This window comes from Mustela nivalis (genome assembly GCF_964662115.1).
Source record: "Mustela nivalis genome assembly, chromosome: 16".
Lineage (NCBI taxonomy): Eukaryota > Metazoa > Chordata > Mammalia > Carnivora > Mustelidae > Mustela > Mustela nivalis.
Window position 1 is genome coordinate 68,494,048 of NC_139035.1, and position 15,903 is coordinate 68,509,950.

At 50.9% G+C, this 15,903-nt stretch overlaps 1 protein-coding gene and 1 long non-coding RNA gene across 7 annotated transcripts in view; one reads left to right on the forward strand and one right to left on the reverse strand.

Moving 5' to 3' along the window:
• Nucleotides 1-2,809: 2,809 nt before the first annotated feature.
• The window catches only part of GATAD2B (GATA zinc finger domain containing 2B), an 88,660-nt gene continuing 75,566 nt past the window's right edge, over nucleotides 2,810-15,903 (forward strand). For 2 of the 6 annotated variants that reach the window (XM_082703586.1, XM_082703589.1), the window contains exon 1: nucleotides 2,810-2,889. The gene's annotated coding sequence lies outside the window, so the exon portion shown is untranslated. Of the gene's footprint in view, nucleotides 2,890-3,208; nucleotides 3,472-4,993; nucleotides 5,227-15,903 lie in introns of those variants that run through there. The other 4 variants (XM_082703587.1, XM_082703590.1, XM_082703591.1 and 1 more) reach the window with 4 other exon arrangements.
• Nucleotides 5,558-11,562, reverse strand: LOC309850159. Its single transcript, XR_014304118.1, has 2 exons — nucleotides 8,433-11,562; nucleotides 5,558-8,227 (listed from the first exon to the last, which is right to left on the reverse strand). It is a non-coding gene; the product is annotated as an uncharacterized lncRNA (long non-coding RNA).

Consider the following 15,903-nt stretch of genomic DNA (forward strand, 5'->3'; position numbering starts at 1 on the left):
CGCACGTCCTTTCCCCCCTCCCATTCCTTGCGGCCTCAGGCAGGCCCTGCTTTCCTGGACCCGGGCTGGTACTGGCCCTGTGGGGCTCGGGGCGCTCTCGGAGCAGGAGAGGGGGGAGTCTGGTGCTGCCTGTGGTGGTGCCAGTCTGTGTGGTGCTTCCGGCCCTCCCACACAGTCACCCCCTTGTCCCTCATTTGTACCCCACACAAAGGCTCCATTCTCTGGGGGCTTGAGCTCATCTCTGCTTTCTACCGTCTCCCCCAGCTTTTGCCTCTCGGCCTCTCTAGTACTCCCAGAGCGGACAGCCCTCTCCCTAGTAGTTGGTGCTGGTGGCTCTCTGGCATCCTGGGACCCCTGGCCCCCATCCTAGTCCCCCCCGCCCCCCATTGCTCTCGCTGCTTGCAGGACCCGTCCAGCCAGGCTCTTGGCCTGGGGACAGATCAGGAAGCTAAGGCAAGGACCAAGGAGCCCACCCCCAACTCTCCCTTTCCTGTATGATGAAATAAACACCGGAAAGAACCCCTAACAGAGCTGCAAAACCAATCACCAAAGGGAATAGGGAATTAGCCAACAAGAGGCCCGCCCTGGGGAAGGCAGGCAGGAGTGTCTCTGGGGGGAATGAGTTAACGTGAGGTTTTCGTGCAAATTCCCAGGGGTGGAGAACAGTGGATGCAGAGTGGTAGCACTTCTGAATTTGGGAAACTTCAGGCCACAGGACCAACCCTTCCCCATCCTGTGCTGTGTATGAGAGATGCTTTCCCTCCGAAAAGAGCTGCACAGGAGGGAAGCTGGGCCTTGGGAAGTACCTTCTGTCCTGCCTGGGACTAGGAGGCATCTTCTTCAGAGGGGAAATCCTCACATCAGCCCACGCTCTGATCAGACCTTGCTCCCTAAAACCAGCCTCTCCCCACCTCTGCAAGGGAGCAGCCATCCTGCCCCCCGCAGCCTCACAAGTGAAGAGCACGGTGTGCCCAGCAGAGTGCTGACCTGCCTGGAATTCTAGAATTTTAGGGCTCAGTCCCTACTTTGACAGAGCATACAGTCTTAATGGTCTAGAAGGCCCCTTGACTCCGATGAACAGGGTAACTGCCCCTCATCTCCAGTGCGCCCGCACCTTTATGCCTCCTTGTTGAGCCCTATGGTCACATGCACAGGACTACAGAGTTCTTGCACCACAAGACTATCTGGAAATCCCAACAGCAAAGTACTCACCAGGGCATCTGACATCTCTGTGCTGGGGCCCAGGGGGACTGCATGGGGGAGGCCATGCCTCGTCCTGGCCCAGTTTCTCTTTCCAGACTTCAGAGCATATACAGGGTTGGGTACAAAATTTTAATTAAATTTTGTCTCTCCTACTTACGAATTTTATTATATCGGCCAAATTACTTAACTCCTGTGCCTCGGTTTTTCCTTGTGTGCAGACTGAGGAGGTGGTTTTTCAAGGTTAATTACGCCATCCACATCCAGCGCTGAGCACACGCGGTCAGTGTCAGCTTCAGACACACAGGTAGTCTGCAGAGGGCGCGGTCAGGTCCCGGCCGCAACGGTGGCCTCACACTGGTCTTCCCTGGAGTTGGATCACTCCAGACTGAACGTTCCCTCCACCGTTGACTTTAATTCTGTTGAAAAGTTTTCTCAGGCTTCACTAGGCTCTTGGTCAGGCTGGTGTCTTCCACCACCGTACTTCCCTTCCTCTCCGCCCTTGAAGGATGGCTCGGCGGACGCCGGAGAAGGCAGCCGAGTGATAATGGGCAAAGCAGCAGGTTAGGGAAAGAGGGCGGTGGTTTTCGGTCACAATTACTGCTATACCCCCAGCTCCTGGAGGGCCGCCTGATTGCACGATGGGCCCTCTGTCCTGTGTGTCAAATACCTGAGTCGGGGAAAGCGTTAAACTGAGAAATGTGCAAGGCGGGTCCAAGTAGGACACAGTACCGTGCCTGCTGAGTGCTTACTGTGTCCTTGGCACTGTCCTGCACATTTTCAACGCGCTACTTCGTAACCTCACAGCTCCGCTCTGCGCTGGACTCTTCTCCATCACTCCCGTCCACGGAAAGGGAGAGCGGGACACAGCGGGCAGCGGCTAAGTCACTTGCACCCGCATCCTAGAACCGCTAAGACGGAGCGCCAAGCTCCCAGGCCAGGCCGGTGACTGCGCGCGGACCCTGTGCGGGGCGAGACGAGGCTTCCGCCCACCGCGGTGACCCCGGGGTGCACCTGTCTTCAGGTGGGCCCCTCCGCCCGCTGCGCGGCCACGGCGCCGCACGACTTCTCCGCGGCCGCGCGGGCACGCCGCGGTGCTCCGGGAGCCCAGGCTCTCGGGGATCTAAGCCCCGCTCTCTCCCAGACGCGCCGTCGACCTGCGCGAGTTACTCCACGTCTCGGAGCCGCTCCTTGAGCTCGGGGTTCGGGCCGCGGCGGGAACCGAGCGTGGGGACTTCCGGGCGCGTCGCCGGGTCTGCGCCCCGGGGGGTGGGGGTGGACGGTGCCCCCCGCCGGCCCCTGCCCGCTCCGCCGGCTCTGCGGGGCCGGATGCCGCCGTCACGGCGCCGGCGCTGCGCCCGCCCCGAGTCCCGCGCCCCGCGCCCCGCCGGCCCCTCGCGGCCCCCAGGCACCGCCGCAGGCGCGCGGGGCCCCACGCACACCAGGAAGCCGCCGGCCCCGGGCAGGCCACGCCCCGCCTCGCACAGACCGCGAGCCCCGAGCGCCCGCGACCGCTGCCATCGTCAGATTCCGGGATTCGGTCGCGAGGAGCCACCACCCAGCGCGGAGCCCGGCGCCGCTCGCCAGTCTCCATCTTTGGAGTCGGAAGAATGAGAGCGGGCCGAGGGGGCAGCCGGGTTTGGGGATACTGGGGTACGGCGGCTGCCTGGGGACCAAAACGTCTCTAAGGTAAAGTTGCAGCCTGAAGCGATTTTTTGACCCCCGACACTAAATGGGCTGCTGAAGACCCGGATGTGTCTGGGACTGGCCGAGGTACCCATTAACGCGCCCCCGCTAGACCATCCCCCTCCTCCGCTTAGGATTGGGTACTCCGTACGCTAATCATCACTGCTCCGGCCACTCACTCTTCAAGAGTGGGGTGTAGTCCCGGCACCCCCTCTTCTATTGGTGTGGCCGAGCAGAGGAGGGCGGGGAGGCCGGCTGGGGTCGCCCAATGGGCGTCGTGGCGTGTGGGGAAGGCGGAGCCGAGGCGCTTGGCAGCTGCCCAATCAGCGTCCTTGTTTGTGTGGTGCCGCCGCCGGTGCAGCCGCCGCCGCCGCCGCCGCCGCCGCCGCCGCCGCCGCTGCCCCCCGTCTGTACCGCAGCGTCTGCTCCGCCCGCCCGCCCTGGTCCGGCCCGCCCCCTCCCCCACCCCCGCCCCCGGTCCCGTCGGCGGGGCCCGGAACCCACTGTGCCGTCGCCTCCCTTTTTCGACGCCTCCGCCGCCGCCTGAGGAGGCGAGCTCGCCGGGAGTTACCCCGCCACCGCCAGGTGAGGAGCTTTGGCCTAGGCCCGCCTGGCCGCCCGCCCGCCCGGGGGCGGCGAGCCGCGAGGACCGGGGGAGCCGGGCGGCGGCGGCGGCGGCGGCGGCGGCGGCGGTGGGGGAAGGGAAAGGTGGAGGGCGGGGGAGGGGAAGCGCCCGCGAGCCGACGCCCGCCCGCGCGCCCCCGCCTCGCGTCCCCCTCCCCCGCCCGGCCCCGCGCGCCCCCGCCTCGCGCTCCCCTCACCTCGTCCCCTCCCCCGCCCCGCGCGCGCTCCCCGGCCTTTGCCTTCGGCCTCGCGCGCCCCCGCCTCGCGTCCCTCCGCTCCCGCCGCTCTGACTCTTTCTCCCTCCCGCGCGCCCCGTCTCCCCCGCCATCCCCGCTCCGCTCCCTGCCTCCCGCCCGCCGCGCTCCCCTCCGCTCCGCTCCAGCGCCCCCCGCCGGCTCGCTCCGGCCCCGGGGGTGCCCTCGGGGGGCCGGGGCCGCTCCGCGCGCGCAGTCCGGGCCCCGCCGGCCGCCGGGACGCGCGGGCGTCGCTCGGGGGAGGGAGCTCGGCGGGCTTCTCTTTCTGTAGCGGCCGGGGTCGGGCGCGCGGAGCCGGGCCCCCTTCCTCCGCCGCGCCGCCGCCGGAGCGGGCACCGCTCTCCGCCCGGGTGGGGCTCCGCTTCCGAGCGACCCCGGCGCCGCTGTCCTCGGCGGGGCCTCTGGGGCGCGCCGGGGGCCGACGCAGCCGGGACCGGCCGTTCGCGGACCGGAGCGGGACTTGGAGGACTTTCTGCCCCTCTGCTCGCCGGGACGCCGTTCGCCGGCGCAGGACGGGCCCCCGCCCCCCGGAAAGGCTCGCCTCTTCGGACTCTTCCCCCGCAGCCGCGCGCCGTTCGCTCGGGGCTGGAGCGGGGGGCGCGGGGGAGGCCCGGGGTGGGGGGGCCCGTGCGCGGCGGCCCAGCCGGCCTCGGCCGCGTCTCCTGCTGTCATCGGGGCGGCAGGTCGCCGGCCCCGAGCGACTTTTCCCGTTTCCGACCAGGGGCTGTTTGCCGGGCTTTTGTGTGCGCGTCAGCGCTGGGGAAGGGCGCGGGGCCTTCGGGCCCGACTGCAGCCCCCGGGGGCTCGCGGGGCCTGTCGAAGAGCTGATGCTTTTGGGTTTGGCAACATTTTTCTATATAAAACTGCAGTTTGCGGGTAGGTAGTGCGCGCGTGTGATTCCGAGTGAAGTCTTCCCTCTCGCTTCTCCGGTTGTCTAGTCTCCCCTCCCGTTGGCCGATTTCTGACTGTTTCTGGCCGCAGCGTGCGTGCGTGTTGGACGTTAAGCAAACTGGGTTTTTCTGGGATGCACTGACCTGCACTGCGGGTTGAAGTCTGACTCGTGCTTTGGTGTCAGAGCGACATTTCGGTCTGTGCGTGAGGGCTGAGGGGCTGCTTCCGGAGCTGGTGAAGTTGGGGCCGTGCAGGCCTCCGCGTGTTTTAAGGAAGGCCCGCATCTGTTGGAAATGCCTTTTTTTTTTTTTTTGTAACTGCTCTCTAGTCTGTGTTTGGGGATAGACTGGGTCAGGGGTAGTCAGTCTTGGGCTGTTTAAACAGGTAGGGTGTATGAAGAATGAGTTCGGAGGAGTGCTGGTTTGGCAGCGCTGCCGTCCATTTTTAGAGGCAGACAGTGGTTTTAGTCTTGGGGCAGTTGTAGTCATCGTGGTGAGGAATGAAGCAGATAAATATTAATCAGGAATCAGAAGACCAGACCTGTAGGCTGAGTGACCCAGTTGGAAAGGAGGTGAGGCTTGTGGACTTTTGTCCTGCTTATTCCTTACTTGAAAACACTTTCGGTGGAGTGAGAGGGATTCGTAGCTGACAGCAGCATCCATCTTTAGGACGCTGTGGTTTGCCTCCTCTGACTGTGATGTCTGCTAACTTCCGGCTTAGGGGCAGGCCCGAAAGGGGCTGCACAGACTCCGCTTCGGTGCTTGGCGAGGAACAGTGTTGACCAGGGTCCCTGATCAGCTCTTCTCGGCTCTGTTCTGGCTGTGACCTTTCCTGCTGTGTTCAGTAGAAGGCCATGGGTTTTGGGAGGGAGGATGCAAAAATTTTTTCTGAACCTCATAGTCTTTTTTTTTTTTTTTTTTAAGATTTTATTTGTTTATCTGTTGGAAAGCACAAGCAGGCAGAGAGAGAAGCAGGCTCCCCGCTGAGCAAGGAGCCCGATGCAGGACTCCATCCCAGGACTCCTGGGATCATGACCCCAGCTGAAGGCAGCGGCAGTGGCTCAGCCAGGGACGTCACCCAGGCGTCCCTGAACCTCATAGTCTTAAAGATACTCAAAAGCCTGTGTGCTGTCCCCCTTTCTCTTTCTTTTTTGGACAAATGTTTCCAATCCCCCCAACACACATACTTGGTTTTTTATTTTTCTTTCTTTCTTTCTTTCTTTTTTTTATTTTTTTTCTTCTTCTTTTCCTGGCTGGGTCTGGCCAGACCTTCAGGTTGGATTTTGGTTACAGAATAGCAGAGTGGGGGTGGGAGGAGGGTGTCACTGTGTCAATAATAGTATCCTTTTTTTAAAGATTTAATTTATTTATTTGTCAGAGAGAGCCGAGTGCACAAGCAAGGGGAGAGGCTGGCAGAGGCAGGCAGAGGGAGAAGCAGGCTCCCCACTGCACAGGGAGCCTGACATGGGACTTGATCCCAGGGCCCTGGGATCATGACCCAAGCTGAAGGCAGGCGCTAAACGGACTGAGCCATTCAGGAGTCCCTCAGTAATAGTACCCTGATGGAATGCTGGGACCTCTGGATTCATCCTGGCTTTAAGCTAGGATGTTGTTGTAAACAGCAGGCCTCTTGCTTCAGTCTACTGTTTGTTTTTTCCTTCCTTATCTTCCCGTCCACCAAGCTGGAGATGCGTGTATAGGGGAACAGCAGTTGTGCTGTCATGGTTTCTAGACTGGAGTATATTCCATGTCAGCCAACCCACTGGGATAAACACATTAACAAGCGGCCCCTCTGCACTCAGAATACTGTGTCGTTTGATTGATTAAAACAACTGCTTGAGAAAGCATAAGATTTGAGCCTTCACGAGGACCAAGGAATTTCCTTTCCTAGACCTTTTATGGTATTTAAAGCAGTGTATCATTACATATCAAAGCACAATAGCCAGGCATTTTCTGAAGCAATTTGGAGGGGAGGGGGAAAAGACCCACCCAGATTGACTATAAATCAGGCCTGATGTAAAGCTGTCCATTTTCTTGCTCAGGAAAAAGATCTAACCTATCAGACAATGCCACACAAAGTTGCAGTTCCCCTGCATTGGCTAAGCTTGGGAAAAGATGCATAAGGAAGTTCAGTTTTGTTTTTTTTTTTAAAGATTTTTTTCTTTCTTTATCTGACAGAGATCACAAGTAGGCAGAGAGGCAGGCAGAGAGAGAGAGAGGAGGAAGCAGGCTCCCCTGCAGAGCACAGAGCCCGATGTGGGGCTCCATCCCAGGACCCTGAGATCATGACCTGAGCCGAAGGCAGAGGCTTAACCTACTGAGCCACCCAGGTGCCCCGGAAGTTCAGTTTTTGTTGAAAAGGCGTGCCTTTTAAGGAGAAATCGTCCCTTAGCTGTATAGGTTGGTTTATCCTCAGTAACCCTGTGACACTTTCTGTAGGTACTGGTTGGGGATCTTGGTGGCTCCTGAGTCCATGGAGCAGAGACTCCTGGACTTGTGTAGTAACGTTGAAGAAAATAGATTGGATTTGAAATGCTCCCTCTTCCTGTTCCATTTTTCCCTCTCAGGGATATTTGAAATATTCCTGTGTATTTTTGAGTTCATTTAGTAGGAAAGGAGTGCCCCAGGGTCATTAAAGAGCTAAAGTTGTCTACTTCTTAGATGGTGTCTCCCTCAAAATCCTCTAATCTTTGTTGTTGCCTTTAAATTGCCACTAACTGGCAAAAAGCCATCAAGAGTTTTGGGTTAAAGTACCAAAAGCAACAGATGAATAAGAACACATATTTTGTTACTCCTGAGGTATGAGACTGGTCAAATCCTAGACCACAAAGTTACAGTAACTGTAAAAAAAACTTCTTTGACAACATATAAGCTTTTAGTTGTTAATACTGACTGGTAAAGTATTAAGAAAAGTGACAATACTTCCACATTCCTGAACCATTCTCTTTTTGCTTTTCACATCTGAGAGGTACACATTTTCTAAGTAATTCAGGTTATCATTACTTGAAGCTGAAAGTCATGGATTAAGCCTACTGATCAAAGCTTTCTTGGGCTTGTCTCATTTGGGGGGGAAGGTGAAATTTTTAATCACCCAAAATATAGGCTGGAATGTCAGTGGGATTTAGATGAGACATCAGAATTAATAAATTCCCATTATAGTTGTGAGGGATTAGGAAATCTTAACCAGAGAGTTTGTACATCTCTTACCTAGAAAATATTTACGGAGTTAGCTTTTTGAGAGTATTTAAGCTCCGACTTCTGGGGAGAGAGGTTGTAGGGCTAGTAAGTGGCATATTGGAATAGTAGAACACAGGCATAGGGAATTTAGAAATCCCGAGTCAAATCCTAGTTTTGCCATTTATTAGCTGTATGATTTTGGATAAGCCTTCTAATCCCCCCCCCCCATGCTACCTAAGGCTCCTAATTTTAAAATTCCCATCTCTTTCAGAATAAAAGTCTGTTCCTATGCTCTGCAGTTCCCCACCACCTTCTCTGTTGATCATCTTCCTTCCTCTTGCTCACTCCATTCCAGCCAGCCACCTTGACTTGTTTCTTTCTTTTTTAAAGATTTTACTTATTGGGGTGCCTGGGTGGCTCATTGGGTTAAAGCCTCTGCTTTCGGCTCAGGTTATGATCCCGGGGTCCTGGGATCGAGCCCCGCATCGGGCTCTCTGCTCAGCAGGACGCCTGCTTCCCCCATCTCTCTGCCTGCCTCTCTGCCTACTTGTGATCTTTGTCTGTCAAATAAATAAATAAAATTAAAAAAAAAAGATTTTACTTATTTATTTGACAGAGAAAGAGAGATTACAAGTAGGCAGAGAGGCAGGCAGAGAGAGAGGGGGAAGGTGGCTCCCTGCTGAGCAGAGAGCCCGATGCGGGGCTCCATCCCAGGACCCTGAGATCATTGACCTGAGCTGAAGGCAGAGGCTTTAACCCACTGAGCCGCCCAGATGCCCCAGCCTTGACTTGTTTCTTGAATACACCAGTCACACTCTTTATCTTAGGACCTTTGCACTAGCTATTCCTAATAGTGGGAAATCGCTAGTTTTTATCACAGAGATAATAAAAATGACTAATTTTCTTCCTTCAAGTCTTTGCTTAAATATGTTACCATTTCAGTGAGATCTCTTAAAATTGTACCTTCAGTTCCCACCTCTCACTCCTGATTTTTCCATGCCCTATTGTCTTTTCTTACAGTGCTTATAATTTTTTTTTTAAGATTTTATTTATTTATCGGGGGCGGGGGAGAGCGAGCACAGACAGACAGAATGGCAAGCAGAGGCAGAGGGAGAAGCAGGCTCCCTGCTGAGCAAGGAGCTGGATGTGGGACTCCATCCCAGGACGCTGGGATCATGACCTGAGCCGAAGGCAGCTGCTTAACCAACTGAGCCACCTAGGCGTCCCTACAGTGCTTATAATTTTATAACATGTTTATTTGTTATATTTATTGCTTTTTTAATTTCAATTAGCAGACATATATTTGTTAACATTTATTGCTTTTTTAATTTCAATTAGCAGACATCTAGTACAGTGTTAGTTTCAGATGTGGAGTTCAGTAATTTCTGAGCTGCATGAGTGGTACCCAGTGCCCATCACATCGTGTGCCTTCTTTAATGCCTCACCCCCCCACCTCTCCCGCAGCAGCCCTCAGTTTGTTTCCTATAGGTAAGAGTCTCTCATGGTTTGTCTCCCTCTCTGATGACTTCCCATTCAGTTCCCCTCTCCCCTGTGATCCTCTCCCCTGTCTCTTGTGTGACACTGTATGATAATTGTCTTTCTCTGATTGACTTTTATAACCTTTCTTAAAAAGTTTATTTATTTAAGTAATTTCTATACCCGGTGTGGGGCTCGAACTCATGACCTGAGACCAAGAGTTGCATGCTCCTCCAACTGGGCCAGCCAGGTGCCCCCCCCCTTTTTTACGTTTATTGCATGTTGGTTCCCCTCCTGTGATACAGGGTCTACAAAGCATGGATTTATTTTGGTGTTTTAACGCCTAATACAGTACTTGATACATAGTTAATAATAAATATTTGTTGATCAAATAAGAATAATAACTGTTTTCCTAATCTGGTGATTGTTTATAACAAAAGTATGAAATGTGATTAGCATAATATGGGATTTTAAAGTGTAGACTTTGAAGCATCATACAAATAATGATGATAAAATTATTGCCTTCCCATTGAAATGGTAAATAACACTTGATTATTCAAAAAAAAAAAAAAACCCTTCATGTATTCACATAGCTTATCACATTTCTCCTAAACTCCAGCCTCTTGTTTCCAGTTTTCTACTGTGTGCTGGACATACCCACTTCTGTATTCCATTGGTACCTCACACTCGGTTTTCACCCTCAGCTCCCCTTCTGTGATTCATTGAGTCACCTAAGCCAGAAATGGGAGCACCATCATCAGATTTCTCTTCTCTATCACTTTCTAAATATTTCTCAGCCAGTACCTCTGTCTCTGTCTCTCTTGCTGGTCTCCTGCTTCAGGCCTACAGCTCTTAAACTTGGAAGGTTGCCGGGATCTCTTATAGTTCTTTTTGTTTTTAGTTTTGTTGCCTTTTAAACTCTCAATTCTGTTGGCTCAAAATGGTCGAGAGATATAGGATTATTCTCTTGGCCTTTCTCAATACTTTTGAATAGTTTCCAGTTGTTTAAAGGTGAAATTTAAACTTTGCCTAATATTCAGGCCCTGTCATCCTGGCCTTTGCCTTTCTATCTGGCCTTACATTTTTCCCTTACAGTTTATACATGAGCACATACAGTTCCAGTTCCTAGATCAGCTTCCAAGTGTCACCTCAAATGCTACTTTCTGGGAAGCCTTCTCCTGATTTTCCCAGAGAGACCTCGCTTTGCTTTCTTCTTTGATCTCACTCTGTAAATATTGTCTGTCTTCCCTCAATGGTCTGTAAACATCCTGAAAGATACCATGTGTTTTTACTGTTGTGTGTCCAGTGCCTAGCATGGTACCTGTCATCTGAAAAGTATTAAAGATACGAATATGAGAAAGTGTTGCGTACATTCAGAAGTCACCCCTTTTGTTTTGTTCCGGTGCAGAAGAACAAGGTTGGAGTTCTCGCTCTGCCATTCATCATCGGTGTGACCTTGGCGTAGTCCTTTGAAGCCTTCACACCACAGTTCCCTCACCTTAGAAATGGGGATCAAGAGCTGCTTTATCTCTTTTGCTAGATTTCAGAATGAGTCAGATGAGACTACACATAAAGGTGCTTTACAAACTGTACAGCACTGTACAGTTGTTATGTGCTAACACAAGCTGAGCTTTCCTCATAACTTTTTTTTCTTGTTTATGTTGAAATGCGGCCCCCCCTTTTTTTAATCAGTGAAGCCATAAATACTCTTCTGCAACATGTATTCTGTTCATAGCCATTTTCATCAGTATGTGTGATGTACTCCTGTATGTCACTGTAAGTGTGGAGGATTTAAAGACTTTCCCAGTATCCTAGTGGATAAAAAAGGTTGTAAAATCCTCGGAAGTTACTCTTCTCAAGGAGTGTCTCAGTCATGAATTCTGTAATCTTTTCTCAGATTTTTAAAAAACATTTTACTTATTTGGGAGAGAGCAAGCAAGCATGAGCTGGTGGGGAGGGAAAGGAGCAGAGGGAGAGGGAGAAGCAGACTCCCCACTGACCAGCGAGCCCTACATGGGGTTCAATCCCAGGACCCTGAGACCATGACCTGAGCTGAGGCAGGCACTTCACCCACTGAGCCACCCAGGCGCCCCCTCAGATTTTTTTTTTTTTTTTGATTGCGCTTTTGCAACTTTGAGAACTTAAAAGAAATTTATTAAATGAAACAAGATGGGATTGGGAGGGAGACAAACCATAAGTGACTCTTAATCTCACAAAACAAACTGAGGGTTGCTGGGGGGAGGGGGGTTGGGAGAAGGGGGGTGGGGTTATGGACATTGGGGAGGGTATGTGCTTTGGTGCGTGCTGTGAAGTGTGTAAACCTGGTGATTCACAGACCTGTACCCCTGGGGATAAAAATATATGTTTATAAAAAATAAAAAAATTTTAAAAAAGGAATTTATTTATTATTTAAGATTTGTTTATTTGAGAGAGAGAAAGCATGTGTACAAGTAGGAGGGCCAGAAGGAGAGAGAAGCTGAAGCAGACTCTGTGCTTAGTGTGGAGCCCAGCACAGGGCTTGATCTCATGACCCTGAGATCGGGACCCTGAGATCACAAACTGAGCTGAAACTAGGAATTGGATGCTTAACCAACTGCACCACCCAGGTGCCCCTTAAAGGGAATTTTTTAATGTATATATTTAATATGTAATCATATTATAGATGAGACAACCCAATTCCTAGAGGTAGTGTCATTTTGCTGGAATCCAGTATGTAACAACTCTGCCTGACCTCAAGAGTCGTGGTCTTAAATTCTTCCAACATTTCTTGCAGAGGGTTGTTTTTTTTTTTTTTTTTTTTAAGACTTTATTTATCCATTTGATAGAGATCACAGGTAGGCAGAGAGGAAGAAACAGGCTCCCTGCTGAGCAGAGAGCCGGATGCGGGGCTCGATCCCAGGACCCTGGGACCCTGACCCAAGCCAAAGGCAGAGGCCTTAATCCAGTGAGCCACCCAGGCACCCCTTGTAGAGGACTTTCTAAAAATTTATTTATTTATCTAATAGAGACACAGCAGAGAGGGAACACAGGCATGGGGAGTGGGAGAAGGAGAAGCAGGCTTCCGGATGAGCAGGGAGCCTGATGTGGGGCTTGATCTCAGGACCCTGGGACCATGACCTGAGCCAAAGGCAGACACTTAACCACTGAGACACCCAGGCGCCTCTTCTTGTAGAGTTTTGTTTTGCCCTAAAAAAGCAAAAAACAACCAGACAAAAAATGCAATAGTATTAATAGGTTTTTGTTTTTGTTTTTAAGATTTTATTTATTTGACAGAGAGAACACAGGCAGGGGGAGTGGCAGGCAGAGGGAGAAGCAGGCTCCCCCCATGGAGCAGGGAGCCTGATGTGGGTCTCAGTCCCAGGACACTCAGATCATGACCTGAGCCAAAGGCAGTCGCCCAACTAGCTGAGCCACCCAGGTGCCCATAAATGGGTCTTATGTGAAAAAAGTTATGTGGTCACATAGTGATCTGAAAAATTCTGAGTTCAATTAAGGCAGATTTCTTTACGGCATGACTTCTCAGAGCCTTGTTTGTGTCTAAATATACAGTGTACGTTGGGAGTGGTCAGAGAATGGCTAGAGTGTGTAGAGGTTCTCCTAGTTAACTTGGCCATGAAAGAGCTTCTTAAGGTATTAGTGATCTCAGTGCTTGGAGAATACTGCACTTTGCTATTCTGCTTTCTTATTTGAGTTTGAAAGTTTTTTAAGGGTTGTTACTCTGGAGTGAGGGAATTGATTGCTTTTGTGTGCTAGTTTTCCAGAGAACTAGGATGGTGGCATTAAGCTAGATATTTTTTAGAAAACTCACTGGTATGGAGGCTGCCATTTTTTTCCCCGTGAATCTTCTAAGGCAAATGGCACAGCTTAGCCAGCTTGGCCCTCACTAGAAGTGAATTCGCAGGAGGGTAACTGAGCTGCTGCGCCTGCGGCCACCCCGGCCCCATCTTTAATCTAATGTGCTAGAAGCAAGAGAGTAAGGTTGCAACTTTGTAAGTAAACAGAAACCTTGGAGCCACAATCAAGAAGCTCTTCTTTTCCCGGAGATGTTAGTACCACGGTAGGGAATTTGTACAGCCCATCATTGGACTGTGAGGCGTGCAGAGGGACCAGGGAGGGGCTCAGAGAGAGGAGGAGAACTATCCTTGGTTTCCAGTCCTTTGAAAGTGATATGTTGGTCTTGAAATTATTATTATTATTTTAAGATTTTTATTTATTTATTTATTTGACAGACAGAGATCACAAGTAGGCAGAGAGGCAGGCAGAGAGAGGAAGAAGCAGGCTCCCCGCTGAGCAGAGAGCCCGAATGCGGGCCTCCATCCCAGGACCCTGAGATCATGACCCAAGCCGAAGGCAGAGGCTTTAACCCACTGAGCCACCCAGGCGCCCTGGTCTTGAAATTAAAAACAAAACAAAACTTGGAGAAATTGTTGTTTGAAGGCATAAAGGTTATCTGAATGGTGTTCACCTCTGAATTTCAAGCTTTCATCTCAAAGTTTGAGCTACCAGTGAAAATACTGAAAATGTTTCCCTAATGGAATAATACTTTTTGGAGGGAGGGGCAGTTTTCTAATCATTCTTTAACATTTATGGCTAGGTTGATACATTGCTATCAAAAAGCTTGAAGTAATTGGTATTGTGTATTCCTACTTCCCTGGACAGGTTGGCTAGAAGACCTTATATTCTCTTTTCTGGAAATTTGATGTGAGTAGCATGGCATCTTGCCATATACTAGATTTTGGCTTCTAATAAGTGTCCATGAATAAATTGGTATGGTACTCTGATACTCTTCTTTTCTTATTTTATAATTCAGGTAGTAAAGAATGCCCAGTTCCTCAGCTGAGTGCGTTATAAATGTGAAAGTTCTTCTTTTTTAAGATTTTTATTTATTTATTGACAGACAGAGATCACAGGCAGGCAGAGAGGCAGGGAGAGGGAGAGGAGAACAGAAGTAGGCTCCCTGCTGAGCAGAGACCCCCCCCCCCCCGCGACTTGGGACTCGAGCCCAGGACCCTGGGATCATGACCTGAGCCGAAGGCAGAGGCTTTAACCCACTGAGCCACCCAGGCGTCCACCCCCCCCTTTTTTTTTAAAGATTTTATTTATTTATTTATTTGACAGAGATCACAAGCAGGCAGAGAGGCAGGCAGAGAGAGTGGGAGGGAAGCAGGCTCCCCGCTTAGCAGAGAGCCGGATGCGGGGCTCAATCCCAGGATCCTGGGACCATGACCTCAGCCAAAGGCAGATGCTTAACCCACTGAGTCACCCAGGCGCCCCATCTATTGTTTTAGCCACATTTTATCTTTTTTATCTGTCAGTGGATACTTGGGTTGTTTCTCCCTCTTGGCTGTTGTGATTAATGCTGCTGTGAACATCCGTATATACGTACCTGTTTAAGTTGATGCTTTCAGTTCTTTTGGGTGTGTACCTGGAGCTGGAATTGCTGAATCATAGGACTTCTGGATTTCATTTTTTGAGGAGTCACGATACAGTTTTCTACAGGGACTGTATTATTTGTATTCCCACCAGTAGTGCACAAGGAGTCCCAACTGCTCTGTGTCCTTACCAATACTTTATTTTGTTTTTATAAAGCTGTCCAAATTGGTGAGAAGTGGTATCTCATTGTGGTTTTGATTTGTACTTCTCTAATGATGAGTGACTGAGCATCTTTTCATGCGCTTACTGGTCATTTGTATATCTTCTTTGGAGAAGTGTCTATTCAAGTCCATTCCTTTTTTTTTTTTAATATATTTTTTTTATTTACACTTGTTTTTAAGTACTCTCTGCATCGAACATGGGGCTCAAACTCATGACCCCAAGATCAAGAATCTCATGCTTTGGGGCACCTGAGTGGCCCAGCTGGTTAAGTGTCTGCCTTCAGCTCAGTCATCTCCGTGTCTTGGGATGGAGCCCCACGTCGGGCTTCCCACTCAGTGAGGTGTCTGCTTCTCTCTCTCTCTTCCTCCCCTTCCTTCTGCTTCTCCCCTCATGTTCTCTTTCTCAAATAAATAAATAAACTCTTAAAAAAAAAAAAAAAGAATCTCAATCTCATGCTCTTCTGACTGACCCAGCCAGTGACCCTCCCCACAACAACCCCCTCCCATCTTTATTTGGGTTTTTTGTTGTTGAGTGGTAGGAGTTCTGTATATGTCTTGGATATTAGTCTTTCATCGCATGTATAATTGCAAATATTTTCTCCCATTTTGTGGGTTGCCTTTTTTACTTTGTTGATAGTGTCCATTGATCCCAGAAGTTCTTACATATTTTTAAGAATTTATTAATATTCTGGGGGGGGGGGAGAGACCCAAGAGTGCATGCGAGAGGGAGCAAGCACAGGCAGGGGAAAGGGCAGAGGGAGGTGGGGAGAAGAGGTCTCCCCACTGAACAGGGGGCCAGACTCAGGGCTCAATTCTGGGACCCTGGGATCATGACCCAGGCCGAAGGCAGACGCTTAACTGACTGAGTCACCCAGGTGTTCTGTGCAGAACTTTTAAATTTTGGTAAGATTCAGTTTATTATTTCATTTGTTGCCTGTGTTTTGGTGTTGTAGTCAAGGACTTGTTGTTGGGGCACCTGGCTGGCTTAGTTAGTGGAGCATG